We start from the raw sequence: 7,037 nt of genomic DNA on the forward strand, positions 1-7,037 counted from the left end.
CGAATTATCCTGTATCTGCTCACGCAGCCACAACTCCCAGTGTACTGCATCCCAGGCAAGGGTGCTATGATGCTTTTGCATCAGGTATCTTAAATTCTCGTCATAATAACGACAGCCCCCTCCTCTCAAAGGCAGATCTTGCACTATTTCCCCATATTTCATTAAAGCTGGTGCAGATGTTTGAAATTTACTTGTATAAACCCCAACAAAGACCTGGAATACAGAGGTCCATTGCTTAAGTGAATTTATGTGCCTTGGCTTATTCTTGGGCTCAGGGCTCAATGTGGAAATGTTATTGCCTAAGTTATTGCTTAAAGGTGGTTGATAACTTTGATCATCTGGTTTACTATTAAGCAGAAGGCGAAAATCGATGTATTTATGCACCAAAATTTGGTTGGCTGAAACTTTGGCCCCTATTGGGACTGAGACTGAATTGAATAGCACTTCCGGCTTGTCCAGGTGAGTATTTATGCAAGCCTCACCTGATAACACAGTTAGAGCTCCAGTCACCGACCCCTGGACTGCAGGTTCTATTTCACAATTACTCTCATTTAGCGAGTGAGGCGTTAATACTGACACAACCTGCGCAGTTTCCACCACACTGGTACTGGCATTTAGGCCATAGATAATTGCAGTGGAGATTGAGTCGGACAACTTGCTGAGCACATCAGGATGTAAGATTATTTCCTGCAATTCAGATGTCGCTTGGGCCGATACCCTGCTGTCTTGTTGCAGAGCTGCAGCCACCACATCGACCTCAGATGACGCGGGTCTGATCTGAATAGGTTGTTTTGATGTGGATTCCTCAGAGTAGGCCCTAGTAATGGCTGGCCACTTCTTTCAATTGCTTCTTCATGGCGGCACGCTGAAATCTGGCAAAAAAAAAAACTCGCCAAAGTGTGTAATAGTATAATTCTAAGGTTACCATATTTAAAAGAGGCAAATTTATAGTTGTAGAGTTTGAATGATGGCATTGTCAGCTGCCTTTTAAGATTAAATTTAGTATTCCTTCAGTTAGTTAGATTATTTCTATCGTATGATTTATATCCTTGTGGTCATAGTTAATTTAACGGTACTTGTTGGTGGATGAATTGTGTGTGACAATATCATCCATACCTTAGAAATACTGTGAACCTAAAAAGCTGAGTATTACTTAAAGTTATCTGTGCGCCTGAAAATATAACAAATTGCTGAGAAAATTTACCATCCCCAAATTAACTGAGAAGAGAAAATAAAGAGGTCAACAAAGTCTGGGCTGCGCAACCAATGCTCGAGACCATAAAGTAACATTTATGTATCAAAAGACGTAAAATAAAGGTGTGAAACGTGTAACACAAAGCACTATGTGCAAACAGCAGGACAAGTCTGGCAGACCTATGGTCGCCACAAATGACAAGTTATTTCAAGCTGCCAAGACCCATCTACATCTACATCTACATTTATTTAGTTGATAAAGTCCCGCAAGACATCACATCAACTGTACCAAACATATATGTACATATGCATAAGCTAGACAAAAAGGATAATTAAAAAATAATTACCAATGTTTATCCATATCAGGGTAAACAAGGAATTAATCTTTGCGACTTTGGGAAATAGATTTGACTGTGCCCTCATGGATAAACAAAATAAATGAAATTACCAGAAGAATATTAAAAATGCACCACAATCGTGACATATAAGCAAAGCATACAATGCTGCCAATGGGACAATTCAGGCAAACAACCAAAAATTTTGGCTGCTCAAATTAAACTTAAAAAACCTTTCTATAATGGTAAGTTCCCAAGAACAGTACCAAAATACAAAACACACACCTCCAGCTCATATACCAACCATATCTTTTGTGGTTAAAATCGCTCCCCATAGCTCCTATACAACAAATATTGCCCCTTGGCGTTTAAATGGACTCCATCTTTCAAAAGAACCTTTTCCAATGGACTTTGCAAACACTGTGTCTAAAAAAGAAAGCAAAATCCAAGGGCTCCAAAACAGCCCAGAGATACTGATTAACTACATCAACTTTACGATTAAATCTGACCGACTGAACCTGACGATGAATGCTTGCAGATACCGCAATGACCTCCACCCCATAAGTTTCATGTAACAAACAAACCAAATCTTCAATCACAGCACCTACAACCTCTGGCACCAACTCAGTCAAATCATTAGCACCGATCTCCAAGACTAAAATGTCAGGCTTACATTTGGCCATCTGATGCAGATCATAGTCTCGCAACTTCTGGACTGTCCATCCACCAACTCCATTCAGCCATACATTCACCCCACTCACGTTAAAAGTTTCAACAGCATGATCAACACACTCCCGCCATAAATTGGTCACTAAACGCTGAATGAAGGAATGACCCAAAATCAACACCTTTTTATTAATAGATGTTGCCATTCCCAGAACAGGTTGTCAAAAAAGGGAGAAACCAAAATTGGCAAACAAAGTTCTCAGTAAAATTCTTGCTCTGACACGCGAGTTGCAAAAGTAACATTCAACTGAATAAAGAGTAAAACCCAAAAGCAAAAGAGGTTCTGCCTAAAAAGACACCTGGTCAGGCTGCCCCACAGAAATTTTTGTATCTCAACCAGCAAACGGCGATAAATTATGCCAAGCAAAATTCAGGAGACTAACTCTATGCCTCAACCAAAATCAATCTGAATTCAAACTGTTTGTTTACGACAGCACATACACCATGTATGCGACTCCAAATCAAACTAAGGCCTTGACCTAATCCCCTAACAAGTAAGTTGAATCTAGCGAGTTTTATTTAGGACTGCCAAGTTCGCCAAGCTGTAGGTAAGAAAAAATAGGCAGGGCAATGCATTAAAACCTTTATTTGTAAAACAAATAAATTCCTTTGTGTTCTGTGTTATTACTTATTAATGCCTTTAGCTGTAATGTAGTCATCAGAAAGAAGTACTTTTACATTGTTGCATTAGATACTTAAAATAGCCATTAACTTTGCACCTTAAGTTTCTTTTGCATCAATCAAGGTTCAAAACATGAACAAGTCATTGTACGATTGCTTGTACTTCTTCAGTGTCAGCATTTGAATCTTAGCTAAGTGTGTTTCATACTGCTCCATGTGATATCTAGATTTTGGATTTTTGGTGACACTCTGCTTCAGTTTGTCATATTTGACAACTTCTTCACAGGTTCCAAGGACTTGTTCAATGGCTTTTGCTGTCTTTGATAGCAGCTGCACTGTGGTCTCTGAGTCAGTTGCTAGAGTCTTTTTTCTTTTAGGAGGTGGCTCTTGAGATGATGACTCTTCTTCAGTGCTGGCAGTTGCTCATTTTCTTTTCCATCTGGCTGTGCAAAATTTTAGCCTTGGTTCATTGTAAATTTTCAATTCGTATTTCTTCTCTGTCTAAATTAACTGGATCCACCTCCATGCTCATGGTTTCACAGTCAGTTTCTGTTTGAAGTGGCCATATCTAAGCATCTGTTTCCTCTCTGTCACCTTCATCTGATTCTTCAGTCAACTGTTGTGGTTGATTGAAGTTTGCAGCAGAATCAGTTACTAGATTCTCACCATTGTTTTCTTCTGTGACAGATCCAAAGGAGCAGCATGTTGGTGGTCTTTTCGATTTTCCTCGTTTCATCTCTCAATTTTGTCGCTGGTATTTTGACTTCATCCATCAGGCATTAATTCCAGCAGGCATCCAGTAGCTCTTTCATATTGGGGATAGATGTTGAATGAAAGTGGTGAAGCTTTGGTCCTTCGTCTCGGAAACTGGGCTCATCTGGTCCATCATAAAATTCAATGCAGTCATCCACCTCCTTCGACCAGACGCCTTCTCACGGCTTTAAGAAATCTGAAATAAGTTGCAAGTGAGCAACCCAATCAGCAGCATATTTATCAAGATCACCCTTTAACAATGTAGTGTTATCCAGCTCAAGAAGGGACTTTGCCACTGTGGTGCTCCCAACATTCCTTGCGTGACAGTTCTAGAACATTCTTGCGTTACCATAAGACATTTAGGTCTTAGAGGGGGATTTAGCAATACCCTCAATTGTAAACACGTGCCCTTGTTGAGAAAGCCGTTGTTGTTCAAGTCCTAAGTTGTTAGCAGAATAAACGGAGTTTAGTTGTTATTAGTGTTCGTCTGTCTTGAACGCTAAATTGGTGACCCTGACGCGATCATGCCCGACGAAGCTGACATTCCGACACAACCGACTGCAATTGCTAATGCTGTTTCGCTGAAACTACCGTGTGGCACCAAGAAGGTTCATTAGGGAATGCCAAAGATCCGATTCAAACTGCTGTCCCTGGTCAGAGGTTATTGTTGTCGGTACACCAAAGCGCGAGATCCAGTCCGTCAGAAGAGCAGAAGCGCAGGACTCAGCAGTGGCATCAGCCATCGGAATTGCCTCAGGCCAGCGAGTGTAGCGATCAATGCAAGTGAACAGGTAAGTGTAGCCCTTGGATAGAGGTAAGGGACCGACAATGTCCACATGAATACTATCAAAACGGCAGTCGGGTGGGGTGAAGGCCTTCAGCGGGGCTTTGACATGCCGTTGCACCTTGGATTGCTGACAATCATGGCAGGAACGGGTCCAGCAGGCGATGTCCCACTTCATATTTGGCCAGACGTACCATTCGGATATGAGGCGACAAGAGGCTTTGATGCCCGGATGAGACAAAGAGTGCAGGTTGTCAAAGATGGCTCGACGCATCGTTAAGGGCACCAGAGGACGGGGACGACCTTGGGAGATATCACAAAGGAGAGTTCGTCCGGTGTGCGAAAGAGGAACCTGTGCAAGCTGCAATGAAGTGGAGGAGGTTGAAAGCTGAGGAGCTCCCCATCTAGTTCTTGAGCAGAAGCAAGGGCTTCAAGGTCGATTGGGGATTGGTCCAGGGCAAGGACGTTGCGTGACAGTGCATCAGCGACATGATTAGCTTGACCTTCGATATGGTGGATGTCTGACGTGAACTTGGAAATAAAGGCCAGGTGCCGCGCTTGTCATGGTGAATGTCGTTCAGCACTGGAATGAAGTGCAAAGGTAAGAGGCTTGTGGTCCGTGTTGATATGGAACACACGGCCCTCTACAAAATACTGGAAATGTCGGACAGCTAGGTAAGCAGCCAACAGTTCACGATCAAAGGCACTGTATTTGAGTTCCGCAGGGCTCAACTTCTTTGAAAAGAAGGAGATAGGTCTCCATTGTCCATGAATGAACTGTTCAAGGACTGCTCCGACAGCAAGGTTTGATGCGTCGGTCGTGATGCAGGTGGCGGCATGTGGGTGAGGATGGACCAACATAACTGCCTCGGACAAGGCCACTTTGGCTGCGTCGAATGGTAGTTGACAGGATGCAGTCCATGTGAAACCGTCCGCTGCAAGTGCCAGGTGTAGGGGCTGTAAGATCTCAGCACACCTGGGGACAAAGCGGTGATAATAATTGATGAGGCCCACGAACTGGTGCAGTGCCTTCTTGTCTTGGGGAACTGGAAACGTGCGAACTGCTTCAACACGGGTAATGTGGGGACGAATACCAGCTGCGCTAATGGTATGGCTCAAGAAGTTCACTTCTGACTTGCCAAATTCGCATTTAGCTGGGTTGATGACAAGGCCGTGGTCAGATAAGTGCTGAAAGAGGGTCTGAAGATGTTGGAGGTGCTCAGCGAGGGAGGAGCTAGCAACCAAGATGTCATCCAGGTAGACAAAAACAAAGTCCAGGTCACGACATACATCGTCAGTGAACCACTGGAAGGTCTGGGCAGCATTTCTTAAGCCAAAAGGCATACGGCAGAACTTGAACAGACCAAATGGAGTGATAATGGCCGTCTTAGCGATGTCGTCCATGGCAACAGGAATCTGATGGTAGGCACGAACCAAGTCGATCTTGGAAAAGATGGTTTTACCAGCCAAATTGGACGCAAAATCTTGGATATGTGGAATGGGGTAGCGATCAGGAGTTGTGATGTCATTCAACCTGCGGTAGTCCCCGCATGGGCACCATTCGCCATTTTCTTTTGGGACCATGTGGAGTGGAGGGGCCCATGTGCTGGAGGATGGGCGCACGATTCCCATCTCAAGGAGCTTGTTGAACTCAGCTTTAGCAGCAACCAATTTCTCAGGAGAAAGACGCCGTGGTCGTGCGAAGACAGGTCGGCCTTCGGTGACAATGTGATGGGCAACACCATGTTTAATAGGAGTATCGCTGGTGCAAGGGCTTGTCAATGACGAGAAGTCATTCAGGAGTCGTGTGAAAGGATCACCAGTGGATGGCTGAGTAGAAAGAAAATTAAGGTGAGGAGTGGGGCAGTAGGAATAAGCAAGGAGTGACAGGCCTGCACAACTTCTAACAATGGAAACTTTTGTACCATGTAATATATGACCCCTTTATAGTTTTGCTCTTACGAGTATGTCTTTTAGGGATTTACCTCTTTTATACGATATTAGTGGTGGCTCTTTGAAAATTTGCCGTAGAGAAGGCTGATTTTGTCTCAAGTGCCATTTTTCCATTAAAACATTTTTGAGGTTGGGCACTGATGGTTGATATGGTGTTACGAGTTCTTTCTGGCTTTCATGTTTTTGTCTTAGCGCTTCAGAACAGCAAGCAATTTGTGGTTTTAAGCAAGACCGCGGTTTTGAATCTTCACGATTCTCGTCAGTTGCTATTTTCAACTATTTGTAAGTGGAACAGTAGAGTGTTTAACTCAATTCTGATCCACCAAGGGACTTTGTCTCATCCGGGCATCAAAGCCTCTCGTCGCCTCATATCCGAATGGTACGTCTGGCCAAATATGAAGCGGGACATCGCCTGCTGGACCCGTTCCTGCCATGATTGTCAGCAATCCAAGGTGCAACGGCATGTCAAAGTCCCGCTGAAGGCCTTCACCCCACCCGACTGCCGTTTTGATGGTATTCATGTGGACATTGTCGGTCCCTTACCTCTATCCAAGGGCTACACTTACCTGTTCACTTGCATTGATCACTACACTCGCTGGCCTGAGGCAATTCCGATGGCTGATGCCACTGCTGAGTCCTGCGCTTCTGCTCTTCTGATGGACTGGATCTCG

Source organism: Orbicella faveolata, unplaced genomic scaffold, assembly GCF_042242905.1.
Source record: "Orbicella faveolata isolate gen_17 unplaced genomic scaffold, um_ofav_v1 contig_25, whole genome shotgun sequence".
NCBI classification, from domain to species: domain Eukaryota; kingdom Metazoa; phylum Cnidaria; class Anthozoa; order Scleractinia; family Merulinidae; genus Orbicella; species Orbicella faveolata.